We start from the raw sequence: 21,808 nt of genomic DNA, 5'->3' as shown, positions 1-21,808 counted from the left end.
ATCTTTGAAACAATTTTGGTTTCCTAAGCTTATGAAGAATGTGGAATACATTTTGACCTCAGGCCCTAAACAAATGTGATTTGAAATATTAAAGCAAAATAAAATTATTAGCTGCACGTCCTAAAGCAGAAGGCTAATTATGTCACACCTGCTTTTCAGAATCTTCAACAGCCTGAAAGATTAGGTTAAATACTAAGTATTCAAAGTTCTCCATCTGACTTTCCAGCCTTTTCTCTTGCTCCCCTCCTCTAATATTTCAAGTTATTTATGCTTTATAAAATATCTACCTTATACAGGGTTATCTGTATTTTTGAAGATTATATAAGAGAAACAAAGAATATTCCATTCTTACTGTCACATTCTAGTGTTAACTCAAATCTGGATTTAGAGGCTGTTGTGAGAACTGCACAGAGCAATAAAAACCTCACTTAAGGTTATTCCTAAGTAACTATAATATTTTTATACAACTTACCAAGGGGATGGATATCATGGCAGATGTCTGTATTTCTCCAAGTCTTAACTAAAATCCAGTTTTCCCAAAGAAAATGTTTTTTCAGCTATTAAGCTATTGTTAGATAGGCCCCATTAGTAATGGGAAGCATGTGGCTTGTGTGTTTCTATTTGATAATAATGATGGATTCCTTCATTAGGGCTCGTCTCAGTTACCTTGCAGCATTACTTTGGTACCATTATTTTGGTATCATTCAATGATCCTCTGATATATGTGACATAGAGTAAGTCAAAATGAATGTGCTTCTTTTTTTTTTTTGTTTGTTTTTGTTTGTTTGTTTTAGGGCTGTACCTATGGCATATGGAGGTTCCCAGGCTAGGGGTTTAATCAGAGCTGTAGCTGCTGGCCTACACCACAGTCACAGCAATGCCAGATCCAAGCCATGTCTACAACCTACACTACAGCTCATGGCAACCCTGAATCCTTAACCCACTGAGCGAAGCCAGGGATAGAACCTGTGTCCTCATGGATACTAGTCAGCTTCATTTCCACTGAGCCATGATAGGGACTCTGAAGCTGCTTCTTTTTAAATTTTTATTAGAATATAGTTGATTTACAATGTTATGCCAATATCTGCTGTACAGCAAAGTGACCTGGTCACGTGTGTGTGTTTGTGTGTGTGTGTGTTTCTTCTCTTATTTTGTCTTCCATCATAGTCTATCCCAAGAGACTGAGTGTAGTTCCCTGCGCTGTAATATATGTACAATTGATGGATTGAGGTGAATCAGAACTTTTTATTGTCTTCCTCAAGGAAAAGTAAGGTGTATTGAGTTAATCGGACCTAGAGAATATGATTCTGGTACAGCTATGGACCTTTGAACTATAAACAAGAGTGCTGTAGTGGTTGAAGTTGTTGACCTGGAAGGCCAGACCAGCCTTTGTGAGATAATTGGTATCCCTCTGTCCCTGCCACAAGATTGTGCCTTTAGAATCGCTGAGGACTCACAGGTTAAAGAGTCATGTCTCCCACATGAGAATTTCTCTTGCTGTCTCTTGCACAAGGAGGAGAAGAAAATACAAAACTGGATCTAAGGGATGACTCTAAGTGCTGTCATTTCCCGTTTGAAGAGGGATGTTTAGGCTGGAAATGAACAATATTCTGATTATAGTCCCTCTCTCCATTCTCAAAAGGATACCATTGAGTAAAGAGCTTCTCTCTGTGGCTTCCTGACCCTGGGGCTGTGACCGTAGAGTGTCAGAAAAACTGTAGCAACACCAGGAGTGGTTTCATTGGGAGGAAACCAAGGCACAGAGGAGAAGAGACCAACTTAGAATCAGAGAGTGAGCTAGTGGCTGAACTGGGATTAGGATCCTGGTTTCCTGATTAATTACTCTTTCTTTCACTACATGAGCCATTAGAGTCATTCATCCAGATATACACTCATTCAGACTTTTATAGAGTCAATATTTAATCAAAAAAGATGAGGAAAGGTGTTATGCCTTCTGTGATAAATGCTTATGCTTAAAGATACAGGATCCCCTTGAACTAACTCATCAGAGATTAATAATTAAGGCAACAAAAGCCCAGGGAAGTGAAATAATTTGCCCACTTTTGCATAGCTAGTTAGGGGACAGTACTGGCATTAGAATTCCAGTCCCCAGATAAAATCCTCTTTTTATTATGCCATGTACCATTTTACCCTTAACTGATGCTCAGACAGCATCAGGGATTGGGAATTGCATAGTATTTATTGTATCTAGATTGCAGTACTTTGTCCTAGATCATTTCCTACAATGCCTTAGAAATGTGAAATGTGGCGCCTTCCATCAGGGTGTTTGCACTTAATTTGAGAATAGTGTTAAAATTTAAGTAACTTAAAATTTAAGTAAAACTATAAGCCAAATGTCATTATCAAATTAGTATGTAATATTTGATGGGCTGGAGAAATGTTAACCTCGTGATGGATGCTTGTAGTGACTGATGAGTTAGAGTGTGTGGCTGGTGAGTAAGGCATTTGTTTCAGTTTCAATTTGTTGAGTGATTAACATGTATTAGAAGAGTAAATAGAGTTGGATTTTCAAATGTGGCAGATGTTTTGAATCCTCTCACCATCTGTAAAACAGAAGATTTAAAAAGATACTGCCCTATATCTTTGTGCCCTCTTTTTAATTTATAGAGAGTCCCTATTTCTTTTTAATTTATATATGTATATATATATAATATTTATTTTTTTGGCCATGCCTACAGCATGTAAAAGTTCCCAGGCCAGGAATCTGACCAGTGCTGTAGCAGTGACACACACCATAGCAATGACATTGTGGGATATTTAACCTGCTGCACCACCAAAAAACTCTTATAGAGATCCTTTAATTTAAAAGATGCTTAAGAACTAGGATAAAGAGGAGGGTTAGTGAAGAAATTTTTTTTTTTTTTTTTTTGCTTTTTGGGACCACACCCTTGGCATATGGAAGTTCCTTGGCGAGGGGTCGAATCAGAGTTGCAGCTGCTGGCCTATGCCACAGCAACACAGGATCCCAGCCAAATGCATGACCTACACCACAGCTCACAGCAACACCAGATCTTTAACCCAGTGAGTGGAGCCAGGGATTGAACCCACACCCTCAAGGATACTAGTCCGGCTCATTACCACTGAGCCACAGTGGGAACTTGAGTGAAGGAAAACCTTGAATGCAACACTTCAGAATTTAAACTTATGGTCTTATACATCATAGTGTGTCTTTTGGCAGTGTTGTCATGTTGATAGAATGGTACTCATATTATTACTGTTATTCCAGAAAGCTAGAGATCCCTCTTGACTCATTCTATTGTTCCTACCCTGTACTCCATCTGACTAATCATGAATTGACACCACGTTAATCTTATTTCTGTCACATAGACTATTGCACAATACTCCTAACCAGTGCACTGTGGAACTAAATGTCCCCTCCAGTTGATATTTTCCCAGATTACAGTCAGAATGACTTTTCAAAATGCATTTTTTTCATATCCTCTCACCAACAACCCTTAAAAATCTTTCAATAGATTTTGTATTGCTCTTGTTAACAAATACACTTTTTCCCAAAGGTCTGCAAAGACAACATTTACTAGTCTTTTAAAAAAAAACAAACAAACCTTATTCTTTATACTCTCACACTCAGGAACTTTCTGCATACTCTTTCTCTTACCTAAAAAATATTCATTTAGGTTTCTCCATTCTGAGCCCTTGAACTTTAGCTCAACATTTTGTTCTCCAGTAAAGGCTTCCCTGACTGCTCTTTGCTTGTATTATACTCTTCACACAAACACTCATCTCTCCTTCTTTGCAGGTGCAGTTTTACCTTTAACTTGTGTTATTTGATTCCCATATGTCTGTTCCATCACTAGATTCTGAGTTTAGTTGAGGCAAGAGTCAGATCTGGTTTTGCCCACCATTGTATTCATGCACAACACAATGCTCAGCACATAGAAGGAAATTACTAAATGTTTGTTGAATGAATGGTCTAAGAAAAATAGAAATATTCTGATTCCAGGAAGGAAAGATGAAAGTGTGTCTTAAAAGGGATCTTCATTGGAAGCTGCTTTCTACTGAGAAAAGTTTTTTAAGTTTTTTCAGCTCTACTGAGAATGAGTTCTACATTGTGTGGGACCTAAAGAAACATTGGGCTGATTGACCAGTGGAGGCTTTAAAATCTGTAGAAAGACTACTGATAGTGGCAGAATGTGTGTTAACACAAAAGCATTAAAACTGTATCAGTGGACCCCTTTCGGGCATATTGTAATAAACAAAGTTATTATTTCAATAAAAACCTTCAGGCAGTTGTACGTTCCTGCTTGTGCTCTAGACCTATAGTCTGAATTCGAATCTGTTTGCTGATTATAAATATCCATACAAATGTGATAAAGGCAGACTTCCCATGTTAGTTATACTGTGTTGTGGATGATGCTCAAAGACCCACCATAAAGAACAATCACACTTGTGACTAGACCCACATGCTTAGTGTTACATTCAGGACAAAGTGGCCAGAGAGGGTTGCCCACACTTGTGACTCTCTTGTTTTGGATTCATCCCATGGAGGTGCGTCTCTCAGGCCAACCTCCATTTTTCCAATACCAGAAGGCTTTATAAAGCCAGAGAGGTCTTCTGGCCCAAGGATCTCTGAAATGTTACAGCACCTGCAGACTGACTTCCTTAGTGACACTGCACATGTCACTGTGATGGGGCACTGGTCATGCATAAGCTTCTTTTGCATTGCAATTCTGATCAATTGTCTATCATTGACATAATGTTTCCCACCTTAGTGATATCTGCCTGACTAGAGCAGCAAACCTCTCCCTTCTCTGTTCCTTTACTCTGGTTTTTTCACCTTTCTGAGACTGAAGCAGAGGACTGCTTGTTAACTAGCGATCTGTTGTATTGGCATCAGGAAATAAAAAGCCTGGGATTATTACAGTAAGAAGCCTTAGGAGTGGGGAGTCTGAAGGCCAGGGTTCTTTCAAAGACTTTTTCTAAGATTTCCTATCTCTTGTAAGTGGCTTTTAATTTCAGAATAGAAATTGTCATTGTTTTTCTTTTAAGAAGAATTAGAAATTCACTCATTTAGCATTCTAAGGGATTAAGTTATTTCTTTTAGATGAGTATTGTTCTAACTAAGAAAAAGACCTGAGATAAATCCAAGATATCCTTGCTACTTCATATTCTTGAATGTTTTCTCTTCTGAAGCGTTCAATTTGTAGTTTAAAGATAAAAACATACATCATAGAAGACTGAAGCAGCTATAGAATCTCTTGTCCCATGGAGGAAACTAAGACCAAGAGAGAGGTAGGAGCTATCCAAGGTACCAGAGATGGAGTAATTGAGAGAATGAGGCAGAACCTCTCATTCTTTCTTCAGTGCTTATTGAATTCTTGAGTGGCTAAGACATCACCACTGAGCCTTGCTCATAGATGGAAAAGCAGGTGGATGAAAAAGTACTGTTTCCTCTAGTAATTGGAGAGAGAAGCCATCATGAGTTAGTTTCTTCTTTTACTTTTGAAATCCTAATGATGGGGGGCTTAACTAGCATGCTGTTAAAAAAAAAAAAAAAAAGCCTTGACATGGACTTTGCAGTCACTGATGAGTCAAACTAGTTTCGGGGTAGCAGTGACTGCTTTATTGGTGCCTAACCTCAGCTCCAAAACCCATTCACTACTCCTGTAGGCTATCACTGTAATAAGCAAGTAGAACAAACAATAACTCAAAAAAAAAAAAGTTAACTCACATTAATACTGAATCACAGAATACTTGTTTTTTTTTTTCCCCTCTGCCAAACACACGTGTGTATATGTGTACATGTACACACCTAGGCATCATACGCATGTATAGTCCCAATGTTGCTCTTATGGCTGGATGAGTAGCATACTGGTGAAGACTGAAAGCTGGGTTCAGACTGCTTGGGTTCAAGTCCACCTCCACCCTTTGCTCATTGAGAGACCTTAGGAAGTTATTTGATCTTTTCATCCCTTATTTTCCCCATTCCACAAAAAAACTTGATTTGTCTTACAGTTTTCAAGGTAAAACCGAAGTCTTTTACCTCCACTCATCAGGGGCTATGCAAGCTTCAGCTTCATGGGTTCCTTACTTGTATAGACCCTTTTAAGATTCTGAGAGGGGCCCATCGTAATATGTTCACATGTTGAGTTACTTTTTTGGTAAATTTGCAAAAGTAGGATTTTAGACCACAGCTGTTTAAGATTGCTAGCTTTTTCCTCCTAGCCATCTCTTTTTTCATTCTTCCCCTGCTAAAGATCAGTGGATTTGTCATTGCCATTTTTGGGGATCTTGCTAAGAGGAAGTTAAGTTGGGGATACATTTGAGTTCAGTAGGATTATATAATTATTATAATCAGTCACTTCCGAGGAAATCATTGTCAGCCATTCTGATGTTGAAATGGCCAGGAAGACTCCAGTGGCCCATTATGCTGACTTGGGGGGTGGGGGGATGGCACAAAGGTCCAGGGCCAGAGAGCCTGTGTGCTGTGAACTTGCCTCACACACAGGAGAAACGTACAGAAATTAGTCTGTTGAAAATTCCTCTACATTTTGCAGCTCATATGTAATAGAAATTGAGTCTAAGATGAAATTTGACAATAATCCTGAGTGTTTACACGATATTTATGACAATGAGTGGTAGTTGAGTTAAATATTACTTAACTTCTAATAATTAAAAACAAACCAAGTTAGAGGCAAGATTGGATCATTTATTTTCTTTATAGCAAATATAGCAACATTGCAACATAAAAACCATGAAAGCACATAGGGGCAAAAAATCAGAATGAGTAAGTATCAAAGCTGTGTCTGAATTTTGTGATATCTGTTATTTGGAATTTTTTAAAAGATGTGGAATTTGGTCTGATTTTTTATTTAAAGTAAACATGCTGTACAGTAGAAAAATATATGTATAAATAAATGATTAAAAAAACACATTGACTTGATGAGTAGTATTGTATTTGTAATTTTGTATTTTCTTTAAAGAGGGTCCCCAGTTCCTTAAGCTTCAGGACACATAGACCTTGGCTGTGTCCCTGTAATCGACTACTTGTGAGAAGGTGAGGAAGATACTGGTTGGGCCTCATTGTTTCCAACTGTACAATGAAGATAGGACAAGATTATTCTAAAGTATCTCTAAGTATCCCCCTAGCTCTGAAGTTCTGTGATTCTGTCTTCTCCACACAGTGACTGGTGTGTTAGGCTCCCCAACTTGCCCTGGGAAATAACCAGTCTAAGAATGATGAATCAATACCCTTTCTAGGAATTCCTTGAATAGAACACATGGAGGGACTGAGTGTTTGGTGATCTGGAAGTTACGATACCAGGGAATTGCACAGGTGATCAAACCATTACAAAAATGATTGGACATCCTCTGGAAGCTCACGAATCCTACAGACTACCCTGGCTCATTTCATTTAGGGAAGGTATATATTAGTTTTCTCAGGCTGTGCAATTCTTAAGTTGAGTAGTTTAAAACAACATAGGATTGGAGTTCCCGTCGTGACTCAGTGGTTAATGAATCCAACTAGGAACCATGAGGTTGTGGGTTTGATCCCTGGTGTTTCTCAGTGGGTTAAGGATCTGGCGTTGCCGTGAGAGCTAGGGTGTAGGTCTCAAACGCGGCTTGGATCCCGTATTGCTGTGGCTCTGGCGTGGGCCGGTGGCTACAGCTCTGATGCGACCCCTAGCCTGGGAACCTCCATATGCCGCGGGAGCAGTCCTAGAAATGGCAAAAAGACAAAAAAAAAAACCCACAAAAAACAAAAAACACCATACGATTACTTTGTTTCTGTTTGTTTCTGCATCCTTGGGTCCTCTGCTCAGGGTTTCCTAGGGCTGCAGTCAAGGTGTCTGTGCTTCTCAGGTGTAGCTCTGGGCTCTCTTCCAGGTTTATTGAGGTTGTGGGCAGAATTCAGTTCTTTGTGGTTGTAGGACTGAGGGTCCCATTTTCTTGTGGGCTGTCAGCCATGACAATTCTCAGTTCCTACAGGTTGCTCTCAGGACCTTACCATGTGGCCATCTCATAGGCAATTCATAGCATGGCCATTTGTTTCTTCGAGACCAACGGGAGAATGTCTTTTTCCTGCGAAAGAGGAGTCTTATATAACATAGCCGAATCTCAAGAGTGACTATCCTATCATATTCACAGTCCCACTCATGCTCAAGGGGAATGGATTATACATCAGGGAGTGGAAATCTTTGGGCTATGTTTGACTTCTGCATACCACACAAGGGAAGGGCAATATTTTTTGAGCACCAACCATACACTACTTTAAGTTCTTTTATTCATTTCTCAGAATGATTCTGTGAGGAAGATATGGTTATTCCATTTTTCATGATCAAGATACTAAGACTTGAGATATCCAATAATTTTCCTAGAATCAAAGAAGCAGAGTCTGGATTTGAATCCAGGTTCATCTGACTTGATAGCCTGAAGTCTCTGCAGCATACCACATGGCTTCAGGAATTGATTTCCTGTCTTCACAGAAGGGCATTTAACCTCTTTTCTGATCACATTCACCAAATGGACTATACAGTCATCTTGTGATGTTCCCTGCATCTCCTAAGGTCCAGGGCTCTGTAAATATAAGGCATGTCTGTTAATAAATGCAGTAATATGGCACACTTTAAATGATAAATACAGCACTTCTTCCACAAAGTTTCAAGTTTTCCAATTTTCAATTTTCAGTTTAATTTAGCAAATATATCTTGAGCTTTCCACGTGAGTAGCAGTGAGAGAAATAAAAATTAATTTGGACTATGTGGTAAACAGTAGGTTTTAGAAAAATCATTGTGGTAGAGTGGACAGAGCACTGATGCAATCTGGAAATCTGGGCTCAAGTGACTCTCTTTACCAATTACTTCAACTTTCTGACCCTCAATTTCTCCCATCTGTAAAACTTGTCTTGTGAGGACATTTGTGAGGATCAAATGAAATGATTCCTTTTTCTTTTTTTTTCTTTTTTTTTTCTTTTTAGGGCCGCACCGATGGCATATGGAGGTTCCCAGGCTAGAGGTCGAATTGGGGTTATAGCTGCCACAACAACACAAGATCTGAGCCATGTCTGTGACCTACACCACAACTCATGGCAACGCCGGATCCTCAACCCACTGAGCGAGGCCAGGGATCAAAGCCTTGTCCTCATGGATTCTTGTTGGGTTCATTAACTGCGGAGCCACAAAGGGAACTCCAAATGAAATGATATCTGAGGCAAGGGATTAGAAACTGTAAATTATCACAACTCAGGTGTTTTTTTTTTTTTTGAATGCCAAAAGTTCTTCATCAGATATATATGTATTGCAAATGTCTTGTGTTCAGTGGCTTGCCTTTTTTATTCACTTAATAGTGTCTTCTGGTGAACATAAATGATGATGAGATAAACAATTTTGATAAACATTTGATTACTAAATCATAAAATTTAATAAAGTGCAATTTGCAATTTATTTTGTATACTCAGTGCTTTTCGTGTCCTGTTTAAGAAAACTTTACCTAACACAAGGTCATAGGGATATCCACCTAAAAGTTATTGTACTAGAGCTTTACTGTTTTGCCATTCAGATTAAAATTTAAAATTCCTCTGGGCTTGATTTTTTGCGTATAATGTAAAGTAGGGATTAAGACACATTTGTTTTCAACATGGATATCCAAGTGACCTAGTTCCATTTATTAAAAAGACCATTCCTTCCTCCTCTGCATTTCAGTGTCACCTGTCATAAATCAGGCGGCTTCGTAACGTTTGAGGATGTTTCGGGACTCAGTTCTGTTCAACTTGTGTATTTGTCTATCCTTCCAGGAGCCCTTCACTGTTTTAAAAAATTGGTGCAACTCCAAATAAAAGTAATAAACTCATTCGCCCCACTTACACTAACTACATTAACTATCCTAACCATACCAATTATAATATCCAACTCAAATATCTACAAAACCAACCTCTACCCCAACGGTCTTTACAATAGATGTTTTTATTTTGTAGCGTAAAGTCTCCCAACTTTTCCTTCTTTAAGATTTTCCTCTGTATTCTTTTCTTTGTCTTTTTGCCTTTTCTTTTTTCTTTCTTTTTTTTTTTTTTTTTGGTCTTTTTGCTATTTCTTGGGCTGCTCCCGTGGCATATGGAGGTTCCCAGGCTAGGGGTCGCATCGGAGCTGTAGCCACCAGCCTACGCCAGAGCCACAGCAACGCGGGATCAGAGCCGCGTCTGCGACCTACACCACAGCTTACGGCAACACCAGATCCTTAATCCACTGAGCGAGGCCAGGGATTGAACCCACAACCTCATGATTCCTAGTTGGATTTGTTAACCACTGTGCCATGACAGGAACTCCTTCCTCCCTATTCTTGGTCCTTTTTACTTAAATGTCCACTTAGTAAGTTACTGTTGTCACACATTCCTTCTAGTGTTTTGATTGTGATTTTTTTTTGTCTATAGATAGCATATTTCCATATTGAGATTTCCAAATTATGAACATGCTATGTCCCTCTATTTATTTAGATCTGTAGTTACTCTCAGTAATGCTTTGTAGTTTTCTGTGTAGAGGTCTTTTTATTTAAAGTTTTTTTTTTTTTTTAATATGTGATGGGTTTTGATGCTGCTGTAAATGGCACTGTTAAAATTTTATTTTCATTTGTTGCTAGCATATTAAAATAGAATTGCATTGTGTTTTAATCACCTTGTAATTAGCAACCTTGCTAAATTAACTTTTTAATTAATTTGTTTCTTGATTCATTTTTCTTTTGGGGACCACACCTGAGGCATATGGAGGTTCCCAGGCTAGGGGTCAAATCGGAGCTGCAGCTGACGGCCTATGCTATAGCCACAGCAACACAGGATCCAAGCCACATCTATGACCTACACTGGAACTCACAGCAATGCTGGATCCTTAACCCACTGAGCAAGACCAGGGATCGAACCGTCATCCTCATGGATACTAGTCAGGTTCATTATTGCTGAGCCACAATGGGGAATCCTAAATTAACTTTTGAATTTTAGTGTTTTATTGATAGATTTAAAAAAGTTTTCTATGTACACAATCATGTTGGTTCAACTCAGGTTTTATAGCCTATCAAATATTGGCTATTCAAAGCACAAGGACAGTTAAGGTTATCTTTGTCTAGGGGATATAGGAGGTTTCTTGGATGAGGCTGACTTTAAGCTGGGCCTTCTTTTTAGGTCTCAGACCCTTTAAAGAAAGTGAGGGTTATGTAGGATAGTGGGAAATGCTTACCATTTAATTTGACAGTATTGATGGAAATATCTCTGGATATCGAGTCATTTCCTCTGTACTGCAAACTTGTGTTTCATTTGCAGCCCTGATCCATTTAATTACTTGAGGTTCATTGCATTCCTTATAATAATTACAGCAATGATCAGTTAAGCAACTTTCAATTTGGGGGCCCCTCCCTCATGACATTTCCAAGCACGGTTTTTTAAATATCCAAACTCAAATGACTTTTCAAAGAAGTAAAGTTTAAAATCACTTCTTTCATTCTCAATATCTTTCCTAGTCAAATGAACAAACAAAACTCCTTTCCCTTGGAATAACACAAATGATGGTAGAACTGATGTCTGTGCAAATTAGAGAATGCATTAACATATGACAAAATAAAAGAAGCAAGCAAACAAAACCCCAGAATTGGCTTTGTTTTATTTGGATTTGTTTTGCAGGGGATAGTATCATGGCACACCACTGGAGACTTTATATATATTTTTCCTCCTTGGAGGTGGTAGGAAAGGCTTCATGGAGGAAATGGGTTTTGGAAGAAGTGATCTGAATGGGCAGAAAGAAAGGAAAAGCCATACAGGTGGAGGGTACTGATTAACTAACTAAGTGAGCCTGTGTATTGGAAGGAGGATGCTGTCTGCCAGGAAGAAAAGGATAATGGTGCTTATGCGAACAGAGTATTGTGGGCAGAAGATAACTGAATGCTTTACAGATTAAATCCTTTCACCCACTATCTCATACCAGTCCGAGGAGGAGAGCAGGGAATGTGCTCTTTTTCCCCTTTTCCAGGTGAGGCAACGGAGGCTCAGGGATGGTAGCTTGTCACAGGAAAAAGAGTTGGATGCTCTGTAGACTTTCTGGCTCTTTGCCTTTTCCCATCTCTTTGTTCGCATGCAGAAGGCTGGATATTATCCAGGAGGAAATGACGGTTCTCTGGACCTAAGAGTGTTATGACAGAAACAGCTTTAGGAATGTTGGCTGATGGAGAAGGAAGGCCTGTAAAACAATGTAAATGCCATGAAGGCAGGGCTGCTCTGCCTTGTTCACAGCTACATCCTCAGTACCTAGTGCAGTGCTTGTCCCCACGTGGTCTTACAATGTGTGTTGAATGAATAAGTGAATACAGTGTAAAACATGGAGTTAAGGAGGTCAGTGAGGAACCCCCATAATAATAAAAATGTGTTTTCTGGTGGTGACATAGACCTTTGTGGAATCCCATTGCGAACTCCTAAGGATTAAATTTTTCCTGTGGCTTTTTTTTTTTTTTAAACCTCTAAGGACTATGCCTCCACTCCATGATCTCCACAGGGATCTGAGCTGACCCTCTTCTCCTTAACACTCTAGTTTGTCATCTTTTGATTAGAATGGACAGTCTAAAAACTCCATGAAAAAACAAAAAAAACTGTGAAAGAAATGCCAGTGTTCTAATTGAAATGGAAACGATTGATGTTGAGTAATTTACTCAGTGGTTTCACTGCTATGGACCAGGTGGCTCCTGCTGACATATCATGCACTTTTATACTTTTTTTGTGTGTTTCGTATTTTTTTTTTTTTTTTTAGGGCTGCACCCGCAGCATATGGAGGTTCCCAGGTTAGGGGTCGAATCAGAGCTGTAGCTGCCGGTCTACACCACAGCCACAGCAACACCAGATCTGAGCCGCATCTGCGACCTATACCACAGCTCATGGCAATGCCGGATCCCTAACCCACCGAGCGAGGTCAGGGCTTGATCCCGCAACCTCATGGTTCCTAGTTGGATCCGTTTTCCGCTGCACCACTATGGGAACTCCTCATGCTTCTTTGACCATAAGGTTCTCTTTGCATAGAATCCTCTTCTCTATGCCCACAGTCTTATCTGTTCATCCAAGTATTATTTCTTCTTTAAAAATAACATATATTGGGGAAAGGAGTCTCTTGTTATAATTTTAAAACTTGTTCATTATAGAAAATGTAAAAAGTAGAAAAAATTGAAATAAAATTTGAATCTTTTATAAATTTTCCAAATAGAGATAAGTACTATATTTTCTAGTCTTTATATACTTATGTAAGATTATATTTCTTCTATAATGAACATAATAGAGACACATATTTCCTATATATAAACTAACATATAAATGCCCATGCATAGATATATATGTGCAAAATGAAATTTTATGAACCTGAGATCATATTGTAAAATTTTGCATTCCACATATTCTTTTAATACTATACTATGTTTCCTTATTTGATTTGACAATATTCTTTTAAAAGATTGTCCCGTGTTTCTTTGTGTATTTAACAGACTTTTTAGCTCTTTTGCTTTTGACTTTTTTCAGATCTATAAGCTGTGACCTTTTCGTGTAACATCTCTCACGTATTCTAAATTGTCTTCTAAAATGGTTGAGCCCCTCGTGCCTCTTCCCTACCATGCATGCCTCACTACTCCTAGCCAGTTCTGCTCTTGTCTTTTAAAGCATGATCAGAGAAGAGCTCATCTTAAGTTGTAGTTTTCAGAACATGTCTTCTTCTTTAAGGCCTAGCTTTAGCAACATGCTTCCCTCTATCTGAATCAAGATTCCCATAGAACTTGGAACAGATTGTATTTCTTTATACTGCCCCATAGTACAATTATTATTAAGTTCTGTTACTGCATTAAACCCTCAACTAGTTAAAGGCAGAGATTTTCATTCATTTTTGTATTTATTGGAACTTAGGGGAGGGCCTGGAGCATAAGTCCTATCAGTAAACATTGAACACTGATTGTTGAAATAAGTCTCTTGTAGATTGGGAACTAAAAGTGAGAGACCATCAACACTCACCAGGGCAGACCTGGTCTGTAGGACTGTCCAGGTGAGTGTTGGTCAAAGCCTGGCTGAGGAGGTAGCCATGGGAATAGAAAGAAGGCAACAAGGAGACATTATGGGGATAATATCAAGCAGAATGTGCTTGCGTGCAGATGTGTGTGTGCTGTACTCCCAGTGTGTGAAGGAAAGGTTATTGTGAAAGAGAATCCGCAGCATTCCCATTTCATGTCCAGGTGGAGGTTAATGCCTTTACCTGATAGGTGATGAGACAAGTTGACATAATGAGTTTAATGTTTAATCAACATTTCTAGATACTAAAAAAGATTAAGTACATTTTATAATGATACTATGTTGAAATACACACAAGTGATTTATAGCCTTTATGAAGCTAAAAAATTATTTTTTCTCTGCATAGGTTTTATTTTTTCTATATTTAGAGAGGTATTTTTAAGCATTTTTTATTATAGTTGATTTACAGTATTCTGTCAATTTCTGCTGTACAGCAAAGTGACCCAATTTTATGTGTGTGTGGTGTGTGTGTGTGTGTGTGTGTGTGTATATATACTCACATTCTTTTTTTTAAATCTTTTTTTTTTTAGGACCACACCCGTGGCATATGGAGGTTCCCAGGCTAGGGTTCAAATAGGAACTATAGCTGCCAGCCTGCACCATAGCCACAGCAACACAGGATCTGAGCCATGTCTGCGACCTGCAACACAGCTCATGGCAATGCTGGATCCTTAACCCACTGAGCAAGGCTAGGAATTGAACCTGCATTCTCATGGATGCTAGTCAGATTCATTTCTGCTGAGCCACAACAGGAGCTCCAACACACACACACACACACACACGCATGCACGCACGCACGCACGTATTCTTTTTCTTATATTATCTTCTGTCACAAGTGATTGGATATAGTTCCCTGTGCTATACAGCAGAAACTCATTGCTTATTCATTCTAAATATATTAGTTTGCATCTACTAACCCCAAACTGCCAGACCATCCCCCTCCCTCCTCTCCCCCTTGGCAACCACGTCTTCTGTGTCTGTGAGTCTGTTTCTGTTCTGTAGATAGGTTCATCTGAAGTTAAAAATTACTTTAAATTCATTGTTTAATGAGTAGAATTGAAACTGACCCAAACTCAGGCCTAAGATATTTAGAGGTGACAGAGATGTTAAAATTAAGAAACATATTGAAAACCAGGTGCGGTCAACTGGGTGAAGACATATTGATTCTTTAGGAATGGCTGAAGAAACTAAAGGAGTTTTGTTAACTGAGAAAGGAAGAAGAAGAAAGGAAAACACTGCTCTCTGAAAAGTCTGAAAGTCTGCCCTGCAGAAGGGGTGCTGTACTAATTTTCAGTGTACCCATTTGGTGGAACCAGGGCCAGGGGAGGTGCCTTTGCTTTTAATATTAGAAGGACATTTTTATAGTCATAGCTGACAAAAGATGAAGGAGCAGTCTCAGGAGGCTGTGTCAGTCCACCAGTGGAGATTTTCAAAAAAGCCTTGTCACTTGATGAGGAGTTGGCAGACTTGCCCTTCCAATCCAAGGATGCTGTGATTTTATCGGAATTGTTTTCATTTCAGTAGGTTTTGTATTTTGAACTGATGTGTCACTTTTTCCTATCATTTTTGATTATAGTGGTGTAAAAAACCAGCCTCTTGGTTTTATTAGTTTTCTAGACACATTCTCTATGGAAATACAGGGATAAAGTGGTATGTGCTTTAAAAATTCTCCTTCACACTTCTTCTTTTTAATACAGCTTTACCATCAGGGAAGCAAGCTATTTTGTTTCTCTCCTTTAGTTAAGATCTAATCAGCTCCTTTCTATTTTGACTTCCAAGAAAAATCAACCTGATACAGACTTTAAATGGAAAGGTTTCACCTGCTCCTTACTGCTTGCAGGTGCCACCAAAGTTTCTGTATTCAGAGTCCAGCTCCTATGTAGGTAGAAAGCTTATCTCTGAAGTTCATTGTGGTTGGTAAAAGCAGTGTTTGCCTTTGTTAGAGGGATCCAAGTAATTTCTCCATTTGAATCCCTTTTGTGTTGGAGTTCTCAAGATAACTTATGTTATCACTGTTCCGTCATTCCTTTGGCTTAGAAGATGTCTTTACAAAATGAAATGTTTGGTGTTGGAGAAAGTAGTTTGACTCCATTGTAGCTTGGAGCTGACGGGTAACCTTATATATCTCTTGAAATAAAGTGTTCAGTGGAATTCAAAAACTGTTGATATTGAGCATAGACACAACTGTTTGAAAAACTCAAGCTTTCAAAAATTCAGATATTCAGAAGAAAAATATGCCCCAGTGTACTGGTTATAGTATTGAAGCAGGTTTCTTAATTTTGTATCAGTATGAATCTTGTTTTTCCTTACTTGTCCTGGCTAAGACTTATCCCGGAGCACCTTCCTGATAATGTTTTCTATTACAAAATAATAGAGAAGTGCTTTCCAAATTGAAAATTTTCTGACCAACTTTTATATCACTTTGAGAAATATTTGTATGTTGTATAGTAACTAAAAAGTAATAATCAAAAATTAGGAGGTCCCATCGTGGCTCAGTGGTTAGCGAATCTGACTAGGAACCATGAGGTTTGTGGGTTCTATCCCTGGCCTTGCTCAGTGGGTTAAGAATCCGGCGTTGGCGTGAGCTGTGGTGTAGATCGCAGACAAAGCTTGGATCCCACGTTGCTGTGGCTTTGGCATAGGCCGGTGGCTACAGCTCTGACTGGACCCCTAGTCCAGGAACCTCCATATGCTGTGGGTGCGGCCCTAAAAAGACAAAAATTAATTCTGGGGGCGGGAGAGTCAAAATTGATTCAGGCATTTTTTTCAAAGAAAATCCTATTATTACATTTTAAAACCTTTTTCAATTATAATAAAAAACACAGAAAGTAACATTTACCTTCTTTACCATTTTTAATTGTTCCATTCAGTAGTGGGAAGTACTTTCACATCATCATGCAATGGAAGTCCTGAACCTCCTCAGCTTGCAGAACTGTAACTCTTTACCCACTTAACAACTCCACAACCCCCCTTTCTCTTCAGCCCCTGCAAACCACCCTTCTACTTTCTCTGATACAAAAAAGTAGATACTTCCTAGATACTTTATAGGTGCCTCCTATGAAAGGAATCATACGGTTTTTGTCTGTTTTATGACTACCTTATTTCACTTGACACAGTGTCCTCAACATTCATCCATGTTGTGACATGTGTCAGAATCTCCTTCCTTTTTAAAGCTGAATTATGTTCCACTGTGTGTATATACCACATGTTGTCTGTCCATTCATCCATGGACATTTGGGTTGCTTCCCCCTTTTGGTTATAGTGAATAGTGCTGCTCTGAACACGAGTGGGCAAATGGAGGCCTGAACCTTGAAGTAAGTATACTACCTCCTCAAAAGAGCTTATCTTAAAATTGCTCAGGCTACGTAACAGAAATGTTGTGGTGGCACCTGAGGTCATAATTTTATCACCATTGAAAACCCACTGTGTGTGGCTCTAAAGGAAGTTTGTTTTTCATGTCTGTGCCTAATTGTTTTTCTTGATAGTATTACAGGCACAATGCATTAGCACTAATATTTTCAGAATGGCATGAACAGATATCCTCTCAAATAAGCCATTTGTTAAGAGCAACAAATACCAAAGCATAGGGCAATCCACATCAAAAATAATAGAGATGGTGTTTTAAACCAGCAAGCATCAGGAGTTCGTATCATGGCGCAGCAGAAACGAATCCGACTAGGAACCATGAGGTTGTGGGTTCAATCCCTGGCCTCGCTCAGTGGGTTAAGGATCTGGCGTTGCTGTGAGCTGTGGTGTAGGTCAGAGATGCGGCTCGGATCCTGCATTGCTGTGGTTGTGGTGTAGGCCGGAGGCTACAGCTCCAATTGGACCCCTAGCCTGGGAACCTCCATGTGCCGCGGGAGCGCCCTAAAAAGGAAACAAACAAACAAAAAACCAGCAAGCATCAGCATGTGACCAACTTTTCTTTTTTCCTATTTTTGACAATATCCCTCTTTGAAGTATACCTGGCCTTTGGGGTAAAGTGCAGACCCATAGTTCTGGAGAAGGAGTAATGGATGTAGAAGTTGCGGAGATTCATTCCGTAACTCTTTAAGACACAGCTATTAATACCTCATCTTCATCCAAAAGAGATGTAAAAGGGTCACACGAAAGAAGAGGAGAGAGGGGAGGAGAGGGAAGAGAAGAAAACATTGTTTCCTTCAGCCCATTTCTCTTTCCAAGATACAGTACCATAGAAAACAAGCTCATTACCCTGAAAATAAATCTACTCTCTTATTTTATTTTAATTTTTTTGGTTGCATCCAGGACGTATAGAAGTTCCTGGGCCTGGGATCAAGTCTGCGCTGCAGTTGTGACTTGTGCCAAAGCTATGGCAATGCCAGATCTTTAACCTGCTGAGCAACTGTAGAAACTCCAATTTTATTTTTTAAATTCATTTTGGGGGCGCCATAGTGTGCAGTGGCTTGATATGGGATCTCAGTTCTCATACAAGGGGTTGAACCTAGGCTGAAGTGGTGAAAGCTCTGAATTCTAAATGCTAGATGACCAGGGGACTCCCCAGTCTATTCTTTCCCCCCACCTTTACCTCCCAGGAATATTTGCATTTTATTTTATTTTTATTTTTTTAGGTGCTACTACTCTTTTAGTTATCTCTTAGAAGCCTGTCTTTAAGAAGGTGTCACTGTGTTTTATGATTTAAAATGGTTAGGCTGGGAGGGTCTTATTGGTAAGAGTCAGGGGTCATAGGCTCCAGGAAGTGGTATGAGCCTCTTCCTCCATCTCTGTGAACTTGGATATTTCAATTCAATATCACTTGGTCAAATACTTTTTTTTTTTTGTAGTGGCATATGGAAGTTCCCAGGTTAGGGTTCGAGTTGGAGCTATAGCTTCCAGTCTACACCACAGCCACAGCAAATCGGGATCCAAGCCAGGTCTGAGACCTACACCACAGCTCATGGCAACGCTGTATCCTTAACCCACTGAGCGAGGCCAGGGATCGAACCTGTGACCTTATGGATACTAGTCAGATTCATTTCTGCTGAGCCACAATGGGGAACTCCTTTTTTTTTTTTTTTTTAAAGGCATTGTGCTAGGAGTTTGGGAGTGGGCAAGATCAACATTGTTGCTGCCTGAAAGGCACTCGTGGTCTAGTTGGGAAAACCAGCATCTATCAGGGTATATATGAAAGTGATACAGGAGGCTTGAAGGAGTATTAATAAACGGAGAAGATCAGGGAAAGTGTCGAGGAGGTGACATCTGAGTTGGGACAAACACAGAAGAGGTAATTCCAGTTAGAAGGATTATCGCCTGCAAAGTCATGGAGGTGTCCAGGCATATGAAATACTTGGGAAATAATCTCAGTTTCTCCATCTAAAGTTAAGGTGCTAGAGCAATTTATTCCTGTAATCCTTTCTTACTCTTACTGTGAGTCTGTCAAATATATGGATAATAGTTTTTTTTCTCTCTCTCATGTTTTACTGTTTCTAAACTCTGACATCATCAGCTAGTTGGGGGAGTGTGGGCTTAAGCCCAGGTATAGAGTTCCTTCTGCTGTCTCGTGAGGCACTGCTAAATTACGGAAACAAGAGAGAAGATTTCACAGTCAAATTTTAGATCCTTTGTATGTTAGCTATCCCAGGTAGGGTTTGCTCTTTTTCTTTTTTCTTTCTGATAGTCTGAATATGTTACAGTTTTAAAAGGGAGTTCTCTCTGAATTATTTGTTTGTCAATGCAAAAGTGTAAAAATCAGCATCATTATCAGAGTGGTTATTTTTAGTCATAGTAATTTGTTCCTCTTATTTTCATTCATGTGAACATTTTTTCCCCCCTCATCCCTCCTTCCTCCACTTCTTCCTTCCTTCCAACACATATTTAATTAGAACGCCAGCTTCTAAGTGCGGAAGTTAGATTCCTTGCTTTCTAAGAAACATAGTCTAGCAGAGGAGCTAAGACATTACTAAAACACATATCCGTAAAATGCAAGGCAGGAAGCTGCCTTTGCTCTAAGAAAGCCAGAAAGCACCCTCGTATTCATAACATGGGAGAGGGAGAAATTCTGTTAGGAGTTTCTAAGAGAAGCTGCAGCTGTGAGGGATCTCGAGGGGCTTGAGTAAAGACAGCGTTTTCCACTGGACCCAACTTTTTACAACATTAACGTCTTTTTATTCTCTGCTGGAAAAGCACAATTGAGGTTCTAAGACACGCTTGGTGGCTTGGCTACCTGAGTGCCTTAGCTCTGCATTCTGGTCCAAACAAAGAGGAATTAGCAGGGATATTTGTTCAGGTGACATTAGGCATAAAAAGAGGCCACATTTCCCATGCCTGCTACTCTGCAGGAGGCTGTACAAGGGGGCTGTCTCTCTGTGTCTTGGAAATAACATGGAAGTGCTGCTCCCTGCTGCTAAGTCTTAGTTACAATCATGCCCTGTTAAGACTGTACCAGCGAGAAGACTTTAAGTGCTGCTCAGTATCTCCTCTTGAAAAATGCTGCCTTCTCAATGTGGTGCTCACATCTCTCACACACGCTATCGGGATACTAAACTAAATGATGTGGGAACCATTATACCCTTATGTGTGATTTTTTTTCCCCCCAAAGGAAGGAAATGTTCACTGTATTGATTAGAATTAACTTCATTATCCTACATTTTGTTTCTCTTTCTATCCAGATAACACAAATTATAGATTGAAAATCCCATGCTGTTTAAATTATTATTTGTTCTTTATGTTTATTGAGTACGTAGAGTACATTAGATCCTATGACATACATCATGCTAAAGCATTACCCTTAATCTCAGCTACTCTCGCAGTCTCTGCAAATGTTATCGATAATTCCCAGGGAGTTCCTGCTGTGGCACAGTGGGTTAAGGATCCATCTTTGCCGCAGCTGTGGTGTATGTTGCAGCTGCAGCTCAGATTCGATCCCTGGCTTGGAAACTTCCATATGCCATGGGTGTGGCCAAAAAAAAAAAAAAGTTCCGGGTCATTGCATCATCATTAATTGCTATTTTTATAATAGCTACTATTTATTTATTCACACCTACTATGTGGCATGACATTCTGAATCATTGCTTTAATTATTTTCTCACTTATTCCTCAAAATAATTATATTAGTGAGCATTTTTATTCCCATTTCCAAGGTGACTATCAAGCGAAAGGACAATAAATCAGTAATTAACCTATAACGTTCTATTGCTATTTCATCACAGAATTAAAATTTAAAATCAGGATTCTAAAAATCAAACACTTTTCTCTCAAGACCATTTGGTTCTTTTGAATTCTGAAACTTCTTACATAAGTGTCTCTTTCAACATAGCTAAAGAGAAGAGCAAGTGTGTGCACTGCCTCTCCATCTCTTAATATAGTTACTGGGGTGTTACCATCTTTCTTTTGTGTTATACTTTTTATTTCCTACAATTCTGAAAAAAATTTGGGAAGTTAAAAAGGAATATTACTATATATATACTGGATTGCCATCCTCTGAAATCGGGTTGTCTCTAGGGTATAATGAAACATCTGTTTGAATAACTACACAGATTTCTAAATTTGAAGCCTAATATATTTTCAATTCTCTTAGTCTGTTTGGGTTGCTAGAACAAAATTACTATAGCTTATAACTGGGTAGCTTATAGACAACAGAAATTGATTTCTCACTGTTCTGGAAGCTAGAAAGTCCAAGTTCAAGATTCCAGCACCTTCTTTATCTGGAGCCGGTTTTCTAGTTGGTGCCATGGATTGTGCTTTCTGGCTATAACCTCACATGACAAAAGGAAGGGGCTAGGAATCTCTGGGGTGTCTATT

The 21,808-nt window shown here is 39.2% G+C and overlaps 1 protein-coding gene and 1 long non-coding RNA gene across 3 annotated transcripts in view; one reads left to right on the top strand and one right to left on the bottom strand.

Annotated features, from left to right (window-relative positions):
• The window catches only part of FGF12 (fibroblast growth factor 12), a 570,669-nt gene that overhangs the window by 272,229 nt on the left and 276,632 nt on the right, over positions 1–21,808 (top strand). The gene's annotated exons all lie outside the window — the stretch shown is intronic.
• LOC125132063 (uncharacterized) overlaps positions 11,603–21,808 on the bottom strand; it is a 34,372-nt gene continuing 24,166 nt past the window's right edge. The window contains exon 3 of the long non-coding RNA XR_007136127.1: positions 11,603–12,137. This is a non-coding gene — a long non-coding RNA (uncharacterized LOC125132063). The remainder of the gene's footprint in view (positions 12,138–21,808) is intronic.

This window comes from Phacochoerus africanus, chromosome 1, assembly GCF_016906955.1.
Source record: "Phacochoerus africanus isolate WHEZ1 chromosome 1, ROS_Pafr_v1, whole genome shotgun sequence".
Taxonomy (NCBI): domain Eukaryota; kingdom Metazoa; phylum Chordata; class Mammalia; order Artiodactyla; family Suidae; genus Phacochoerus; species Phacochoerus africanus.
This window is presented reverse-complemented; position numbering and strand designations above follow the sequence as displayed.